Raw genomic sequence first — 18,740 nt, forward strand, 5'->3', positions numbered from 1 at the left:
TCAATCGGTGGAACGGCTTGCCTCCAGAAGTTGCGGACACTCCATCTCTGGAGGATTTTAAGAAGAGATTGGACAGCCATTTGTGCAGAGTGTTTGGGATCTCCCGCCTGAGCAGGGTGTGGGACTAGAAAGCCAACTGGGCCCTTCCAGCTCTGTTATTCTGTATTCTGTACAACAGAAATACTTTGAGCCAAAATATGGACCAAGATTTCAGTAGGCGTCAGTGGTGGGATTCAAATTTTTTTTTACTACTGGTTCTGTGGGCGTGGCTTGGTGGTGTGACAGGGGGAGAATACTGTAAAATCTCCAGTCAGAGTTGGTATTTGCCGGTTCTCCGAACTACTCAAAATTTTGAGTAGTTAGAAAATAAATTAAATTAAAATGAATTAGATGGATTTATAAAGTAATAAGAGAAGCTTGCAAAATAGATATATTGGATATTACTTATATTACTTTTATGGGAATTTATTATTGTTATATTGATAAAAAGAGTATTATTAATAATTGTTAAGCATATGAAATATGTACCTAATCAACACATGATTGAAATGGAATAGATTTTTTTTGTATGTAAAAATAAATAAAAAATTATATATATATAAAAAGAGTCTGTAGACCGCAGATTAAGAATCCCTGACTAAAGGAATAAAGAAAACTTTCAGGCATGTTGAAAAACCAGGATTGGAATATTACATTTGTTATTTGTGTGCTTGGTTCAAAAGCAGCATATCCTCATTAATTTAAAGAATGCAAAAATACAACGAAAGTGTGAACAAAAAACCCCCAATTGTAACAGATTTCATAGAAGGAGAATGAAAGCATAATAAAGCCATGCTTGCTTATTTACACCCAGCCTTTTTAATACATTTGGATCATTTGTAGTTTATCAAAAATCCATTCAGTAAAGGCCCAGGGTATGCTTCAGGTGTGGGAAGACTTGCATCCTTTTGGTGCGGCAGCAGCTGAAAACTCATTTTCGTGGTTCAGCCTCTGAAGAAAATAGATGTAGGGACTGATCTCTCTGTCATTAGAACTGTCACAGCACACCGCACAATTCTGAATGACCACTAGGTAGCAGCAAAGAGCCAGAGAAAATCTGTTCCTGCCTTCTAGTGGCTGTTTAAAATTTTGTGATGGTCCAGCATTTTGCATCTCTGGTTTGGTAACCCTACTACCATTCCCATCTCTTATTTCCAGGCATTAGAGCGAGAAGATGGGAAGAGGGGTGTTTGCTTGTATAGTCCTTGAACACTTTTGATTCAAAATACAGTAGAACCTCTGGTCACGAACGCTTCTGACCATGACCAAATTGGGTTCTGACCAAAAAATTCACAAATTTTTTGAATCTGGTCACAAACACGTACTCGGGTGGCAATCAAACATGACCCCGACCCAGAAATTACTGAAGACAAAACATTAAAGATGAAGAAATCGCCAAAGTTATGGAACGAATTATGGTCGTGACCAGAGATTCTATAGATCAGTGGAAGGAACCTACTTCCACATTCCCTCTATCTCCCACTGTAATACACGAAAAGTGATAATTGGGTAGGACAGAAGGGTAATCCAGTTTAGCTGCTGTAATCCTTAAAGGAAAGACTTCCAAATAAGGCTATTAAATAGAGGGAAATGGGGGAAACCTTCCATTTCAGATGGATCATTTGCCTGCTGGGTTCCACTTCTTGCACAGAAGGAAAGCCGTGTAAAATAAAAAATATTTCTGAACAATGTTAAAAAAAAACAACCCACCTCTTTCCTCTCCCTTCCTTCCTCTCAATTCAAAAGTCATAAATACGATTTTGGACAAGAAATAACACAAATAACTCTAGACATAATTATTTGAAGACTTATATAAAAATGTCGAGTAAATTCTATTCCTTGATATTGTCTGTAAAGTTCCAGCTCTGCTGAACAGGTCATTAGTTTTTTTGTCTCCTCTTGGTAGGATTTCTATCCAGCTGATCTGCAAATGACCAATAGGCTCCCATACTGAGTTCTGTCTCCTTTTTGCTTCTGCAGAAAAAGACTTCTCTAACACTCCTTAAATTTTTCATTAATGAGATCAATAATATCAGAGTTCTATTTCCATCCGTCCTCACTCTGCCAACTCTGTGTGAACCCGATGTTCCCTTTGCAACCCTTGTGTCTTCTCTCTGGTATATTAGATGAACCCCTTTGGACATGACCGCAAAACTCTTTCCTTTCTTTTTCTATATACCTCATAGGTCACCCACTTTTCACATCCTTCCCTCCCAAGTTTTAAATCACTTTTATGCATAGGCCGTAAATCTCTCAGCTAATCCTCCCAAGATTATAAAACTGGATCTGAATCCAGAGAGATGATCATATATATAAGTGAAAATCCTGACTCAGCGTCATTTCTAATATGTCTGCGTTAGAACAAATTTCAGAAAAGGCCATGTCAGTTTAAATTCAATCTCACCAACTAAACATGTTTTATGTTGCCTAAAATACAGCTTTCTAATTTGTCTTGACTTGCTCCTAATTCTGGGAAAAAAATTCTGAAGTACCTGAGCTTCTAAGCAATATTCCTTTGTATTTCTATATTCTTGTTCTTCTTTAAAGCATCCTAGTCCTTTTCTTCAGAACAGGAGTTGATAGCACATAATGGCAAATGAGAAAGTCCAAGAATCGAAACTAATCGCTGCCATGAACTCACTATAGAGCCTTTGGCAAAATATTCTCAGTCTCTTTCCTTCCAGTTGCAGTATGGGATAATATCAGCCATCTTACAGGCAGGGCTAACATCGAGATAATGCATGTGAAATATATTGATGCCCTATTAGTTTGTTTATGGAATTTATATTCAGAGCTTCAAGAGTACTGCCTACAGTACAACTACTATTATCAGTGCTACAGAGAGTTTCATTTTTTTTAACAGTCAACTACTCTAATCTCATTTTCTCCACATTAGAAGGACAATCTACACATCTGCACCCATCACTTGATGAGTCAATCAGTGTAAAATGGCCACTGCAAATTAAAAGAAGAAGATGAACCTTCTTCTTACTTCAACCATGGTATTTTTCAGGAGATGTCCATCATAGAAGAGGGGAGTGTCCACTCAGTAGACGGTGGTTGTAACACTTCCATCTGCAGGTGCATCCATGTTGCATGCATGTACAAAGAGAAAGGGCTTCAATCACAGCTCTGTGACTGACATCCTGCTTGTTTTGACCTCTTCATATTGACATTGCTCTCAACAAACCATGAAACACTTAAGACTTTTCTTCATCCTCAGTTTCTAGCAGCTGACAAGGCATCAAAAAACTGGACAAGACACCATTTGCAGATACCATTCTGAAGAAATACTAATTGAAACATTAGAAAATAGGGATGGTTAAATAAGCCAAGATCTAATTCAAATTGTTGAGTTGATTTCTAGGGCTAATTTGAAGTCAATTTGATCAGATGTGCCCCTTTGAAAATCCATTTCATTTCAATGTGGGTGCATCACATTGTATGCAAAAATCCAAACAATCTTCAGGTGGATCCATAAGGATTTAACTTGATTCAAGTGAGCAAACTGATTCAGTAAATAAATCAAAGGGAAGACTGAATTAAATTGCCATCAAAATGGAGTTTCACACAGCTCTAGAAAACATTGTGAACTTCCTAGTTACAAAAAAAAACAAAACCCTTCCTTCTACATTATTATAAATAATTGGCATGACGTGACAGGGCCTGTAATGGATTTCATTGCGTTTAATTCTTAATCGTGTAAGAAAAAGTCTCTAATCATGAAAGTTAGGTCTTACCAACTTTCATTATGAAGTCTCCTATTATTAGTTGGAGAAATAAAACAAGGCAATAATTGTCGAACATTACTAAATATGGGCTGCAATAACTTGGATGATTGTTAAATGGCAGCAAAGCAATAGAGAAAACTCTAACTCTTTGTTATTGTGTCCTGGCTGTATATATTTTACAGTTTTATAGCCCAGAACTGTAAGCCCTACTATATAGCCAATTTCAGAAGTTACAGTGACTCCACTTCATCATCAAACTTTAAATTTTCCAGCTGGAACAATAACTTCAGAAATAAACTGAAGAGGACACTAATTGCTTCTATGTTACAGCAAAACCTACCATCTGATAGGTACAGATTTATTTGCCTCTGCAGGGAAGAGAGGCATATCTAATTAATTATGGGTGAAGGGCTTGCTCTGAAATAAACAAGGAAAATGGTTTCATAAATCAATTACAATAACCCTTTAAACATAAGGATCCACCATACCTTGAGGTGATTATTTGCTTTCTGCAGTGAAGGATGAGGTGACTTATACCCAAAAGAAAGCAAGAAGGGGGTGGTTATTGTTTCAGAATTCAGTATGACAAGAATGAAAGAGTGATATACATTACTGAAAGAGTGACAAACTTTGAGATTGAAGTACAGGTAGTCCTCGACTTACAACAGTTCACTTAATGATCGTTCAAAGTTACAAGTGACTTATGACCATTTTTCACAGTTACAACCTTTGCAGCATCCCCCCTGGTGATGTGATCAACATCCAGACGCTTGGCAACCGGTTCATAGTTAGGATGGTTGGTGGGTCCAGGGGTCATGTGATCACTTTTTCCAATCTTCTGACAAGCAAAATCAATGATTCACTCAACAACCGGATTGCCAAGTTAACAACTTCAGGGATTCACTTAGCAACTGTGGCAGGAAATGTCATAAAATGGGGCAAAACTCACTTAACAGTCGAAATGTGGGGCTCAACTTTGGTCTTAAGTCAAGAACTACCTGTAATGTTTATAATCATTCATGACACATTGCTATACCCAAAATCTTACAGACTGTCCTTGAATTCATTTTAGATGAAGAAGGCTGTTATCCTCCTTTCTTCCTTCTCCTTCCCATTAGTGTCCTTTTGTGAAACATGCCTTCTTCAGGCTCTGTTTTCTTCTTCTTGCTTACTTGATCCTCCAGGGCGAGCTCTCCTTTGGACTCCTGTATTCCTTGGTTATCAATGTTGGGTTTGTATCTCAACTGCAGACAGTTGTGTTGCTGGTCCTGACGACTGGATGGAATGCATGGCCCCATCTTTCCTTGAGGCAACTGGTTCCAGCCAACTGGAGGCGACCATGACTATGTTAGGGCAGACAGTCAATTATCAAAGCAATAAACAATTGAACACTTTGCTGCCTTGAACTTCATCAGAGAGTAGGCTTTAGGTACTACAGGTAGTCCTTCACTTATCACCACACCTGAGCACAGAATTTCCATTCTAAGTCAGTCAGCTGTTAAGTGCGTTTTGCCCCCATTTTACGAGCTTTCTTGCCACAATTGTTAAGTGAATCACTGCAGGGTTTTTTTGTTTTGTTAAGTTGGCAACATGGTTGTTAAGTGAATCTGCCCTCCCCATTGATTTTGCTTGTCATAGGGTGGCAAAAAATAAATAATAATCCATGACTCCAGGACACGGGAGTGTTGCCAAGCATTTGAACTTTGATCACAGGGTCATAAGTGAGAAAAACGGGTCAATTCACTTTCTTTGGTGCTGTTGTAACTTCATGAAATGAACTGTTGCAAGTTGACAACTGCCTGTACTAGTGAGTGCCCCCCTCCTCTCTCCATCCCCACCTCCACCCCAGTAGTGGAATTCAAAAAATTTTACTACCGGTTCTGGGGTGTAGCTTGGTGCACTTAGCAGGGGAAGGATACTGTAAAATCTCCAGTCAGAGGTGGGATTTGCCGGTTCTCTGAACTACTCAAAATTTCTGCTACCGGTTCTCCAAAACTGGTCAGAACCTGTTGAATACTCACCTCTTCCCCACCCCCACCATGGGTAGTTCTATGCAGTTCTGCACAATATCTTACCTGTTCCTAAAAGTTGTTGCACTCTTTTGGACAGAGAGTGGTGATGCCATTCCTGCGATCTGTTGAAGCCACTCTCCCAGCCTAGGAGTCACAGCTCCAAGTGCTTCTAACTGGAGTCACTTTGGCCTTTACTTTCCCATCTTCTCCAGTTCCTTCTTCAGGCCCTGTACTTCTCCAGCTTCTCATATCCTTCTTCCTAATGTTGCTATCATTTGGCACCACCCCTCTGTTATTCTCCTCAACCTTCTCCAATCTGGACCTCGGAGAGCCTAGCCCATACACAGAATAGCAGAGTTGAAAGGAACCTCGGAGTCTACTCTAACCCTGTCCTGCTCAAGCCAGAAAGCCTATCTCATTTCAGACAAATGGTTGTCCAATCCCTTCTTAAAAACCTCCAGTGTTGGAGCACCCTTAACTTTTGGAAGCAAGTCATTCCACTGAACCTTTTGAACATCCACGCCATACAGAAGCTCCTATACACAATGACAGCTATTTGGCTGTGCTGTTCAGCATACACTGTTTCTGCCTGCATCTTACAACCTGCCACTATGTGGGGCCTCTGTGCGTAGTCTGCACCTCCTGTCTAGTTGTGGTAAACCATTCCTTCTATGGATCTGATGCTTCGTGGCTATTCTTGTGCTGCTAAGATGGGTGCCTCGGTGCCGTCTTTTAGTCCAGCCCTTTCCAGACACTGGTAGGATTTCCCTGTGTCAACCACTTCAATTACCTGTCACTGGTACATTCCCCCATGCAGAGTCTTGCCTTGCCATGCCACTTCCTCTGCTTGATCTTCTTCTCATGTCTCCTGCTGCCCTCAGGCACTCTCTCAGCTGTTCATCTTTGGGTGTGTCACACAGGACAGTGTGTGTGTTTGTGTGTGTGTGCATTCCCTTTGTACTTGGAATAGAATAGAATGGAATGGAATGGAATAGAATGGAATGGAATGGAATGGAATGGAATGGAATAGAATAGAATAGAATAGAATAGAATAGAATAGAATAGAATAGAATAGAATAGAATAGAATACCTTTATTGTCATTGCATTCCACAAATACAATGAAATTTGAAAGCTACTCCAGCACAGTGTCCCAAACACGACATCACAATCACACTGCAGAGTATTTAAAAATTAAAATAATTGAAATAATAATTAAAAACCTAGTCTAAAACCTATCTAAAACATATAGTAAGTTAGATAGTTTAAAAATGCCACTATGTACATAGGGCTAAATCACATAGGCATGTGTGCATCCGCTTTGTACTTCCTAGACTGTGAACCAAAATGTGGTATATTTCCACCTTCAGACTTTTCCAAGTGTGCCAATGAAGTTCTCCAATCAAGAAAATGCACACCATCAGCAGCGTCAACAGAGGGGGGGGGGTGTCAAACAGGTAAACCTGTCATCAGCAGCATTGGGTTATTGCCATGAAATCCCTTTTCCTTTTTATGTGAATCAATATATGCCCGAAGGTCAGAATTTATGGTGTATTGGCATGACACGGTTTTTGTTGTTTGGAAGAGCTGTTAGCAGCCGTGGATACAGTCACCATACTTGTTAATATCATCAGCATAAAAATTGGTCAGGATTCCATGAAGAGGCAATGTAATTCTTGCATCTTGTTATAATTTCCAAAGTCAGAGAAACAAGAGCCGGTGCATTAGGCCACTATTAAACCATGTGCTGGTATTTTGGGATTTGATTTGACCCATTCTCCCTAGCAATAGATCAGCTGTCAACTCAAAAATATTTCTCTGGTCTTTTAGAGTTGCCATCATCTGGTTTTGTTTACTAAAATCTAAGCCCAAGATAGATGCCATTCCAGAAACAGCTGTAGCGAGCAGCATGGCCAAATTCAATTCACAATATGCACACATTGTGAATTCCGTGGAAACATAGGAGAACAAACAAGGTGTCATCTTTATCATTGCTTCAGTTTATGGAATTATTTTTGCACAACTCCTGATTTGCTGAGAGTTGGGGGGTCTTTCAATCCGCCAGTGTGAATTTTGCACTGAGATAATTGGCAAAAATTTCTCTTGGGGTCAGAGAGGAAAGCTTCCAAGGGATTTCCGAGGTGAGTCGGGGTGAGGACCTTTACAATAAAAACAGAAGGGGCCCTGGGCAGTTCTTCATCTGTTGGGCTGCTGGTATTTCTGTTTTGACTCAAGGTGACTCCGTTGACTGCATAGCTATCAATCAGTAAATCATCAGTCTTGAGTCTCATGGTAAAGACCAGTGTGTTCTCTACAATGGGAGCACTCACCTCCTGCTGTAAATTCATCCCTTAGCCACTGCAACTTGCTCTTCCAAAATTGAATATGCCAGCACGGTGAAGAAGAACGCCTGAAGCCACTGCGCATTTCTGCAGGAGACCACGCATTGAAATGCACGTCCTCAGTTCTCTGCAGGACTTTTCAGACTGCAAATCTGTCAGGCCACATTTAGCAGGCAAACGGTGTGCCTCCGAGCTCTCGGCTTGCACAGAACTATCCACTACACAGATGCAGTGTAATGTATCATTCTGGTGAAAAACTGTGTCCTCACACCCCCATTGATCTCCCGCCCTGGAACATTGCACGCCAAATCTTTTCGGGAGGCAAACTGGGGGCTCAGTTGTGCGGGTACAAAGAAAAGCACGAAGAATAAGCCCTGCTTTGCTCTGAGTCTTGGCAATACATTCATTCTATATGGAATAAAAACCATCCCTTTGATTTTTACCAAAGCCTGCATTTTGCCTTAATTTCTCCAGTGGGGAGACCAGCAGGGTAAGAATACAGGGAAACTGAATAGCTTGCACTTATCAATATATTGTTTATTTATTTCATTTATTGGCTTGTTATCCTACCTTTATTATTTTATCAGGGAGATGAATATGTAACTTTCCTTCTTCTTCTTCTTCCTATTTTCCCCACAACAACATCCCTGTGAGATGAATTGGGCTGAGACAGAGCGACACGCCCAAAGTCACCCAGCCAACTTTCATGTCTAAGGCAGGACTAGAACTCACTGCTTCCTGGTTTCTAGGCTGGAACTTTAACTATAGTGATTTAGTTTCTTTAAATTTGGCCTAGCCTTTAGGGTTGGCTTTATCTACTACAATCTGTAGTGTTTTGAAATCGTTGTAGTAATGGTTGTCTTACAGCATGTGTACATTTTGCATTTTATTTTAATTCATTTTAATTGTTGGGAACTTGAGCCTACCATCATTTTAAAACTGAAATGGACAAAAAGAAAAAAGAGAGATACTAAATGCTCCAACTTTTTTATAAACGTCTCCTTCAGTGATCAGATCAACATAGGAGATGCATATTTTTAATATATACTTGTTGCATTTTGTATGCCACTTTCTTGCAAAAATGGCTGAAAAAGTAAAGTCCCATCTAACTGGGTGCCGGTAAAATAAATAGCGTTGTTCTGCTAGTGACTATGGTGTTTCCCACAGGTAAACAAATGCTAGCAGAGTTACTGGTCCATACAACTCTTGTCGAAGAGATAGAATTAACTGTAAAAGTTAATTAAAGTTAAAGCACTTCCATCCCCTGACACGGAAATCTTTTGAGACTTGATCCTTACTCAAGAAGAGGATTTTTATCTAAGTAGTATTAAAACAGAATGAAGCAATTAGGTACCATCTAATGAATCAGTTATTTTGTAATTCAGATGATTAGAAGGCCAGCAGATTGGAGGAAACTATCAAAAAATATGGTTGAAATTTTTAGATTTATTTATTTATATTTCACCTTCATTATTTTTACAAATAATTCAAGGTGGCAAACATATCCAACACTTTTTCCTCCTATTTTTATTTCCTGACAATAATTCTGATAGTGCCTGGCCCAAAGTCACCCAGCTGGCTTTCATAGATAAGGTGGGATTTGAACTCACAGTCTCCTGGTTACTAGCCCTGTGTCTTAACCACTACACTAGACTGATGTTCTTTTTTTTTTTTTTACTATGTGTAGCAACTGAGAAAATTTGACCCCAAGTAGCAAATGTCAGCCATTTTAGAAAAGAAGCAACATTGAAAACTGTAAATAACTAAATAAGCTTCAGTATACTGAATAGACTACTTTAAAGAAAATTCACAGCTCTTAAATTCTCTGAAGACTGTCCTTAATATAGTGGAAGACCTGTGTTAGGTTATGGTAGCCAAAAATAATTTTAAAAAAAATTAGTAGCCCCTTTTCTGACTAATAAATTGCATTTAAAAGCATCAGCTTTTGTGAGCTCTAGCTTACTGTATAAATTTGCAGAGAGTGGCTGATCTGGTGTAGATTTTAAATGGGGATGAAGGTGGAGAGAAAGACTGGTTAGTTTTGCAAATACAGGTTGCATGTGAGAAAAATCACACGTCCCTGTCTGGTAAGTACTCATACCTCCATACAAACAACCACCCAGCCTGAAGCAGATTATCACAAAAAATACAGTAAGGATGCAAATACAAGAGTCAGACTCTGCAATAAACTCAGAATTCTATTTTGTCCTCACATCTACACCAACAGCAAAATTAGAGGTCCCAGTAACTCTACACTCAAGGTAAGAGGTGCCTTCACATGTTGTTCCTCTAATATGATATACGCCACCATCTGCAAAGCGATGCCCCTCTCTGCATTTTATGTAGGACAAATGAGACAAACTTCACACAAAAGAATTAATGGACACAAGTTTGACATCAGGTCTCAAAACAAGGGTGAAGTCATACCAGAGCAGTTCAACCTTCCAGGATACTGCCTTGCAGATCTCAAAGTGGCCATCTTGGAAAAACAAAGCTTGAACAGCACACCACTGAGCGAGAAATAGTTGGACTAACACAAGTGAAAAGGTTTCAAGCTAGCTAAAAGATCTCAACAAACACAATGGGTTCTTCATGCATTCCAATGGCTAATTGATAAGGTAGTTGTAATCTGTCTCGCCTTTATCTTCTTCTCCTTTCTCCCTAAGTTCACCCCAAAATCTAGCCAATCTATGCATCTGATGAAGGGAGTTGCAGCTCGTGAAATATTATGCCTTTTAATAAAATATGGTAGTCAGAAAGGTGTTACCAGACTCTTCCTGATTTGGAGAGTTTGGTGGGTTGCATGTTCAAATAAATTAGGCTACCTCTTTAAAAAAAGATGTCAACATATTTAAACAGATAAGAGGTGAGACAAGCAGCCTGCCTATCTGAAAAAGATGCTCTAAACCAGGGCTGTCAAACCAGTGGTGGGATTCAAATTTTTTTACTACCGGTTCTGTGGGCATAGCTTGGTGGGCATGGCAGGGGAAGGATACTGCAAAATCTCCAGTCAGAGGTGGTATTTGCCAGTTCTCCAAACTACTCAAAATTTCCGCTACTGGTTCTCCAGAACTGGTTAGAACCTACCACCTCTGTGTCAAACTCCTGGCCCATGGGCTGGATGCGTCACATGCTAGCCATGTCCATGCCCAGTATAGCGAAGGGGGAAAATGTCCCGATACATCATGTGACGCCACCGTGACAACATGAGTTTGACACCCCTGCTCTAAATACCATCAAGAAGCCTCCCCCTCCACAAATTCATACACCCTGTATCAATTCTGTATTTTTACAAAATGCTCTTAAGTTGCATAAAAGATAAACATGTGAATCCATTCACATTGCATTTTTAAAATTAAAGGAGACAGCTGCCCACTAGAAGCACAGAGATTGGGGTAACCCAAGCACTTAAGAAGTAACTTGGTTAGTGTGCAATTTGTTGTTGTGCGTTTCAGTTAAAGGAAGAAACCTAGCTTGCCCTGTGTATGATGGTTGGTTTGTCCTCACACCGACTTGGCTTAGAAAATGTCAGTTCTGTATATCATATCCACCTCGGATTCCTGTTATATGGCTTTACAAATGACCTGTGCTATTTCTTTTATTGAGTTATCAGCCCCACCCTCCCTTCCAAAAACAAACCAAATTGTAAAGCACTCAACTTTACATCCTATGCATAGATTGTCAAAGGAGAATATACAGTAAGTCATAAGAATGACTAATGTTATTGACATGGTACAAATCATCATTGGCAACTGAGCATTGAGTTGACTGGAGAGGGCTGAGAGTTTATGCAAAACCATAAATCTTGCTAAGATCCAGGAGTGGTTGTCATTGGATGGAGAGATTTACAGTCGCAGCACTCTGCCTTCATTTTGTGTGGCTTTCTTTACACCTATTTCTGAGTTTGTTTTTATCTGGGTTACTCTTTTTAGAAGTTTGGACCACATCTGAAAAGCCTCAACAAATACAACAAAGCTTTCTAAAACATCAGCTTAAAGAAACTGAAGGAGATAATTTAGAGAGGAAGTCTATTGTGTCATCACTGCAACATTGCAAATCATTGTCTTGCATACAGTACTATTTCTGGTAGGCATTTTTACAGATTTCTACACCATCAGCATCTCTTTCATCAAACAATTAAATATTTCTGGAGAGGGGCTTGTGTTGGAATAACATAGTCTAGGGTAATAAACACGAAGTCTGTCTTAAATTTTCAGTATAGCCATCTTGATACAAATCGCTTTGAAATCAGATTCATGGCCAGCATTGTCAGTTGCTTTTCCATGCTGAAGGAATTATGTGGATATGAGTGAAAGTCTAGGCCAACTTCCTGCTCTAGATTTGCACAGAAAAAAGAGGTGGCTCCAGCAAAAAAATAATAATAATAATTTTACTGAGGTAAACTGCATTAAAATTAAACATAACTGATACAGCTGATATAATCAATCCCTGTGTATTTAACAGTTTCCCCTTGTTATATAATCTTTTAAAGGCGCCCAGGGCTACACCCAAGATTCAATATATTACAAGTGGCCCTGAGGCTTCAGCCAATTTTCATCTCCTCCAGAGTAGTTGTACAGAAAGTGAATTTTAAATAACAGTAGGGTTGGAAAATTCCCCTGAGAGGCAAGATTTCAAACTGTTATTCAACCCTTCCTCAGGAACACTAGTATATTTGTGCAAGCTACCCCCAGCCAAATTTTCTTGGTTGATTATGTTTTTCAGCTGCAATCAGCCCTTGGGATTGTGGTGGCCCCTAGATATAATAGCTAAATAAATAAGATAAATAAGTAGGACCTCAAAAGAGCGTAATGTGTCAGTGAGCAGAACTGGTGTTTTTCAGGTTCTAACAGAGAATTTTCTACCCAAAATGAGAGGGGAACGCGTGGTGTCAGAATCCCCACCAGGAAACTGATATGCCCTTTTCACCAGGGCAAAGTATCTTTTTCTCTCTCTGAGTAATCTCAGTTTCCTCCTTGGCAGGAAAACATCCTCTGAAATCCAGAGAGCACCTGCGGTCATCCATCCTCACATCCCAAGGAGGATAGAAAAGAGCCAAAAAAAAAAAAAAAACCTCACAGGGGATGGAAGCAAACAGGATTCTCTGTAGCTCTCATAGTTGTAAGCCATATCATTATAAAAATCAAAGACAAAGAGCTCACCTAGAAGGGCCAGGTAACTGATAGGGGTCATTCACTGTTTGGTAATTGGATGTTATTTCTCTTGTTCTTGCAGATCCCCTTAGAAAAGGACAAGACAAAGCTGCCGAAAACAAATGGACTCATGTAAACAGACAGAAATAAGGAACTTCAAGTAAAGCCAAGTAGAGCATTAACAAGCATCTAACAGTGTAATTCAGGGGCTGTTTTATGTTGGGAAGAGACACAAAGAAGAAAGAGATGTTGAGTAGGAACAGACACGCTTCAGAAATGGCTCTTGCTAGTTTTTTTTTCTGCTTATCCCTAGATTGCAGGGGGCGGTGGGTTTCACAGCTTTTTATATTAGAGGGCCCAGCACTGAACAATGTGTGTGTGTGTGTGTGTGTGTGTGTGTGTGTGTGTGTGTGTACTTCTTCCAATATTACCTGTCTGTTTGCAGATCCAAGTTTGTTCCCTTAACTGTTTGGTAGCCTCTTTGCAACGCCACTCCTTTTATTAAAAAACAATAAAAGGAAATTGTTGCAGGAGGAGGTGAGAGTTTCATGCTGTCACAACAATTATTTGCACTACTGCTCAGATTTTTAATGATCAGAAGCTGCCCTCCTCTAAATATCTTTGATGGGCCGGTGACTGTCACAGGCAAACAGAATAGCCTGGCCAGATTTTCCCTGGATTTTAATTCTTTAATATGTATTAATGTATGTATGTATGTATGTATGTATGTATGTATGTATGTATGTGTGTGTGTGTGTGTGTGTGTGTGTGTGTGTATATATATTATGTTAAACCTATCCCAAGCCTTCTGCATTTTTATTTTTATTTTTTGGCTTTTAACTGAAAAATTGGCATGCAAGTGCTCTTCCACAATTTGATGGGTGCTACTGAGGTTCAACAAGAAAGTCTCCGGTGACTCCGGAAGTGCAAAAGAAAGGTTAGGAAAGCACACGCAGTTGGCTAGGAAATCAGGCTACTGAACAGCTGTCTTGTAACCTAAATGTGCACAACTTGCCATTCCCCAGCTCAGTCCTAGACTGAAGGCTGTCGATCCACACAAAATGCAATGGGTGCATTGAGCTTTACAGCAGCTGCACTACTCAACTGGTATCCAATTGGATGTGCCCATACGGTCTAATTTTAGGCAATTTTCAATTTTTCTCATAACAGCAGGAAAATCAGAGGAAAAAAAAAACAAAACAAAACCAAGCGCTGGAGCATATGGCATACATATGTCCTCTCCTTTTCTCCGGAACCCTTTTGCAAATGAGATCTTGGAGGATGCGGAGTTCTGTTTTTCCCCACGGTAAACTTCTTAAATGAATAAACTGCATTTAAACGGCTCCAGAGGAAGAGGCAATTTAAGAAGAGCCGTTCAGGAATTCTGTGCAAATGAATTGTTGTGTCTCCAAAGACTCCTACCCGCACTACATTGGGGTATCAATCTCGGGGATGGTTGACATTAAAGGTGATGTTGAGGAATTTGGACACACAAATCAATCTGTTACCAAATCTGGTGGGAAACCTCGGGAGCTACCAGGTGACAAATCAAAGGGGAACAAGCACGCCATCTCAAAGTCAATATTTTCAACGCCTTCCCTAAATGGTTTGAAAGGCGCTATGGCAGGAAACGTTTTCAGACCGACTCAAATTTGGCAGTAGAAAGAAAGGGCAGTTCCACATCAACACCCTTCACAGCCTCCAAACCACACAATTGCCTTTGTGCTGTGCAATGAGCATCCTCACTTTCTGTCTGCACAGCAGTCCCTGCTTCTCCAGATAGCAGATCGCAGAGCAAACCAATCAGTCCTCTAGTGCAGTGGTGTCGAACTCGATTTCATTGAGGGCCGCATCAGGTTTGTGTTCGACCTCAGGGGCCGGGATGGGCGTGGCCAGAGTGGGTGTGGCCAGCTCGACATCACTCACGTCAGGGGTACCTGTGGCCCAAGCACTCTGCCAGAGAAAACGGGTTCCCAAGTTCCGTTTTTGGCTGGGACAGCCTCCTGCAACCCTCTGCCAGCAAAAACGGAGCTCGGGTAGGCCATGTTTTCACTGGCAGAGGCACCACGGGCAGATCCTTTGCTATTTCCAGGCTGGCCCCATGGGTCAGATCTAAGCACCCTGTGAGCCAGATTTGGCCCCCAGGCCTTGAGTTTGACACCCCTGCTCTAGTCAGTTTTTGCATCAGTTCTTGATCATCTTATCAATGGCCTGGCTTGGTAATTGGGGAGAGGTTTGGTTATTGGGAGGGAACTGACCACTGATCTATCCCTCAGATCCACAGAAACAGGGCAAAAATAGCACTTTGACACTCTTACTTCTGGGGAGAAGGGAGGGTAAATTTGCAGCATGTGAGAGCCCCTGCCCGTGTCCTACCACCTCCTAAGGACTCCAGAGGAAAGGATACTTTTCAGCCTTTTCTTCTGCAGCAACAGCTCAGTCAATCAACTTCTGCAGTTAATCAGCTCAGCTTACAAAGATCTGCAGGAACCGCGCCCACACTTGGCATGCAAAAGGGATCTAAATATAACTTGATAGAGAACATGGAGCAAGTGTACCCAGGCAATAGTGAAATACAACGTTCTCCCAATTCTCCAACTCACCTTTAATTGAATGGGTTTTATAGCTGATAAATTAGCAATTAGGGGCTTAGCCTCAGATGGTGTTGATTGGGAATTTGAACCTAAGATTACCAGATGGGTAATCTTAGGTTCAAATCTCCAATCAGCACTAAACTCCTACACAATCCAGGTCCTAGGTCCATGGAAGAGCTGTGGTGGCGCAGTGGTTAGAATGCAGTACTGCAGGCTAACTCACTGCTCACTTCAGGAGTTTGATCCTGACCAGCTCAGGGTTGACTCAGCCTTCTTCCATCCTTCCGAGGTTGGTAAAATGAGGACCCAGATTGTTGGGGGCAATAGGCTGACTTTGTAAACGGCTTAGAGAGGGCTGTAAAGCACCGTGAAGCTGTATATAAGCCTAAATGCTGTTGCTATCATTATCTCTCACTCTGCCCTGCTCCATCTGAGACCCAGTTTGATAAGTGGCTTGGGCACTGGATTAGATCAGGAAACCTTAATCTAATCTGGTTTTAGGCACAATGCTAGGTGGGTGATTTTTGGGCCAGTGTCTCTCTCTCTCTCTCAGCCTTAGGAAGAAGAAAGCAAGGACAAACCACTTATGAAAATGTTGACCAGAAAACAGGTCAAAATTGATTGGAAGGCCTAAAAAAACAAGGACCATTTTCAAAGGTGATTGTGAGTGTGCAATTAAAGGATTGGAGACAAAAATATTTTAAAATCAGATTATAGCTTACCTAAAGAAAAAGCAGGAGAATGTTTGATATTCTCCCATTCTCCATGGACACGCAAATGCCATGAATTCCACCCCATTCTTGGCTCTAAGAAAAAGAGGGGAGAAATACCAGCTTCCTTCCTGTGAGGTTGTTGTTTTCGTCTCTCAGATCATTTCACTGACCTTTCGTGTCTCCTTAATGTCACATAAGTCAGTGAACTGAAGAATAGCCCAATCCAAATCGGCAGTGAGAGAGCCCTGGACACGCACTTCCTTTAATGTGGTTTTCTTCCTGCTGAGCATGACAAATGACTCCAGAGCTTGCTGAAGTTTATTGTTGCAGAACCTTCTCCTCGGAGGCATCTCCAAATTCATATGAGACGCATCTTTTAACAGCACCCCAAATTGAGTTTTTCTGTTTGCATAAAATTGTGGCATTTCTCAAGTTTGCAAGAGGGCCCAGTGCAAAAATACGCCTCCCTTCAGTCTGACCAAGAAAAAAAAAAAAAAAGGGGGGGACGACCATGTATCTTTGAAAAATTTGCTGTGGAAACTTTTGGCTACCCTTCTAAGGCCTTCCTAGTGTGTGGGGACTGCAATTCCTAGAATTCCTAGCCAGAGTGGAGATAAACAGCTATAATAAACCTGGGGTTATTATTTCCTGTGTCACTACTGTATTAAGAAACAGGTCACTGTTGGCTGTGATGGTCACTATAAACCTCCAATTTTCCAGAATGGGCAACCAATCATTGATGATAAGAGAATAGGTTTCAGTGGCTCCTGTTGATGGCAGAAGTTATTTTTGAGGGATGCCACGTGAGGCATCTTACTAGGAAAATGTAGCACATCTTTATGAACCCACATAACCTTTCCCAGAAGTTATTTCATCCATGCATTTTTAATTTGCCTCATGGATAGGTGACTGTATAATTATGCAAAGAAAATGCAAACAAAGCATTTTCTTTTTAGAAGAAATGGTTGTGATGGGCCCAATGTGTTTTACTACTTGGGGCAGAGCAGAAAATTGCTATTTTTCCTGAGCTGCACGTCTGCATGGGATGGGCTGTTGATCTGTTTGCAGGCCTAAATTCGAAGGGTTAAGGTTGATTTTATAGTCCTTCAAGGCTAGTACTACTAAATGCTGGGGCCAGAGTAAGTAAATCAGAGTTTCTGAACCTCTGCAATTTTAAGACACGTGGTATCATGGCCCCATCGGAGCTTGAATCCAAGGAGGAGGACAAGATGGGGCTAGGGCTGATGAAGGAATGACTGTGGAGAAGCAGGACGAAGCAGTCTCAGGTCCCTCAGGCCTGGGAAGGGTCGCCAGCAAAAGAGAGAGGGTGCAGGATGACCAAGCAAAAGGAGAGGGGAGGACAAGCAATGGAACAGAGGAGCAATGGAGCTCCAATGAGGAGCAATTACCTTCCCCCAATCCCCAAGCACGGAGAATGGAGAGGAGGCGGGATCAACACATGGTGACCCAATGACTCTGATGCCCCTCCCCTCTTCACAAGGCTCACCTGGGGAATGAGATTTAAAGTGATGCTGTTGGAGGCGCACTTGTCGGGAATAAGCGTTGCCTTTTTCCAGTCTCATGTGCTGTTACCAGCATCTGGGTACTTTGCTTGTCTTGCCCTGTTTGCACTGCTTGCATTGCTTGGCTATGTGTGAGTTCACAGCGACCCAGTTCTAGTCCTGGATGTGCTGCAGTCCCAGTAACCTCTTCCTGTGACAAGGACACCTTGGAACCAAACTCCTTGAACCGTGCCTGCTCTCAGAACTGCGCTGCTCCTCTGGACTAATAGCAGCCAGGAACTATTGGAGGTGTGTGTTTAGAGCTTTGTTCCTGGACTTATAGTGAATGGTGGGACTTTGGGGGAAAAGTTGGAGCAATAAAGGGGAGTTAAGCCTTCATTCTGGCTGTGTTGCTTCTGTGCCTAACCCCGGGTCATCAAACATGGACTTCAACTCCCTGAATTCCCTAGTCAGTCATGTTGGCTGGGGAATTCTGGGAGTTGTAGTCCACATGTCTTAAAGTTGCCAAGGTTGGGAACCAGGTCTAAAGTAACACCTTCTCCCCATATCTTTTCAAATTGCTGGCTGGGGAATTCTGGGAGTTGAAGTCCATACAACTTAAAAGTTGCCAAAACCGGTCTAGAACTTCCAGACAT

General features: G+C 41.2%; 1 long non-coding RNA gene across 1 annotated transcript in view; it reads right to left on the bottom strand.

The window, feature by feature from the left end:
• LOC148132992 (uncharacterized) overlaps positions 1-16,704 on the bottom strand; it is a 34,749-nt gene extending 18,045 nt beyond the window's left edge. Inside the window, exons 1-2 of the long non-coding RNA XR_015747021.1 lie at positions 16,592-16,704; positions 13,285-13,384 (exon numbers count right to left, since the gene is read on the bottom strand). This is a non-coding gene — a long non-coding RNA (uncharacterized LOC148132992). The remainder of the gene's footprint in view (positions 1-13,284; positions 13,385-16,591) is intronic.
• Between the last annotated feature and the right edge of the window lie 2,036 nt (positions 16,705-18,740).

This window comes from Notechis scutatus, chromosome 1 (genome assembly GCF_049901735.1).
Source record: "Notechis scutatus isolate UNSWTSFEM ecotype Mainland chromosome 1, rNotScu1.2, whole genome shotgun sequence".
Taxonomy (NCBI): domain Eukaryota; kingdom Metazoa; phylum Chordata; class Lepidosauria; order Squamata; family Elapidae; genus Notechis; species Notechis scutatus.